The sequence below is a fragment of the Protopterus annectens genome, chromosome 2.part0, assembly GCF_019279795.1.
Source record: "Protopterus annectens isolate FY-2018-M chromosome 2.part0, PAN1.0, whole genome shotgun sequence".
NCBI lineage: Eukaryota > Metazoa > Chordata > Ceratodontiformes > Protopteridae > Protopterus > Protopterus annectens.
In genome coordinates, this window is record NC_056728.1 from 1,671,229,313 (window position 1) to 1,671,231,310 (window position 1,998).

Genomic DNA, 1,998 nt, shown 5'->3' on the forward strand with positions numbered 1-1,998 from the left:
CCATTTTTGTTTTTTACACATAGCTATACATATATTTTATATTTTATATCTTTTATATTTTATATATAGTTTTACCTAGCGATAGACATGTGTGTTTCAGCTTACATGCTTTAGGGTACAGTCAAGGTTATGGCCATACTACACGTGTACAGAACCCAGTGTAGTTAGTTAGGGTTTGTTATGACACAGTTTCAACCATTACGAAAGGTTCATTTGAAAGCTACATACTAGGGAATATCTATTTAAATTTTAAAATTTTAATTTTAATAATTTTAATAATTTCAATATTGTTAAATATTGTTTGGTATTATGTAATTTGTAACATATCCCTGTACGAATACTAATGTAAAGTACATTGACTGAATTGAAAAAATGTATACCTAATTATTAATTATTTTTGGCCAAAATGTTGGCTATTTAAACTGATGATGCTGGAAAAAACATGGTTCTGAAGAAATCTGCACTTGTCAGATGAAAGCGCTAAACCATCTGTGTGTTTTATTTTGTTTGTAGCATTCTTTCAGTGCAGTATATAGCTCCGTATTGCACTGACTTGGATTATTCATCTCTGTGGTTTGTGGAATAAACTTTGGCATTTTTGCTTCACCATCTACATTTTATTTGCGTTATTGCTCCAGTTTCCACCCGAGTGCTTGGTACTGGATTGGATATTCTTACGAAAATAAAATTGCCAAAGATTCCAAAGACAACCACAAGGCATTCTATAGCTATGTCAAGAATCTAAATGGCAATGCTCAGATCTGCTCTGAGCTACAACAGAATGGCATTAAATATACTGATCCCAAGGATATTGCCAATATCCTGGCAGATCGATTCAGTGCCAATTTCACCCCCTTCTCACCCCCTAAAGGACCCATCTCAATACTGAAAGATTGCCAAATTCCGGTAATAAAGGACACACAGGTAAAAACCGCACTCTTCAAAGCAACAAATACAGCATCCATGGGACCAGACGACATCCCGGGCTGTGTACTACATGAACTACAAAATGAAGTGGCACCTCACCCAAGTGTCAGTGTTTAATCATAGCCTCACTCAGGCATCGCGGCTCCACTGAGTGGCGCACAGCTACAGTTATCCCACTCCACAAGGGGAGATCCATCCCTTCAGTCTGACAAGCCTGATCTGCAAGGCCATGGAACGTATTATCATGGAACTTATAAACAAAGACATTGGCAACCTTCAAACACTGGACTCCACCCAGTTTGGGTTCATGAAGGGTCGATCTTGTCTCCTGAACCTGACTGACTTCTTTAAATCAGTCTCCAGAGCTGGGACAAGGGTAAGTAGGTCCACACAGCCTATCTGGACCTCACCAAGGCCTTCAACACCATCCCCCATTCTGGAATCATAGATAAACTTACTAAGCTGGGCATTAATCCCTACGTCACTCAATGGGTTGCCAAGTGGCTTACTGATTGAACCCAAACTGTAAAAGAAGCTGACTCCAAATCCAGCTCCAGACAAGTGAAGTACCTCAGGGTTCAGCCTGGGACTGCTTTTGTTTGGCATCTACTTCTCTGAAGTACAGGCCAATACTAAGGGACTCTGGCTAACAAAGTTCGCAGATGACTGCAAACTGGGAGCCATTATTGAATCCCCAAATGATGTGGATATTCTACAAAAGGACCTTACAGAAAGAAATGCTTGGTGCTGGTGCCAGAGCCATGGGCTCAAGCTCAATGCCAAGAAATGTATAGTTATCCCCTTTGGGGAAAAACATGTACCTGTGAATTACCACATAGGTGACAGTACACTAAACACCGAAAGTGTGATAAGGGACTTAGGGACACAGGTGGACAGTGGTCTCACCTTCGATAACTACATCACCACAACAATCATGAAATCCTTCTATGTGGCACACCTCATCACTAAGGGCTTTTCATCCAGGAAAAAGGGTCATTGTCCAACTGTACTCATCCCTCATTAGACCCATTATAGTAAAAGAATACAATGCCCCGCTTGGTATGTACCTCT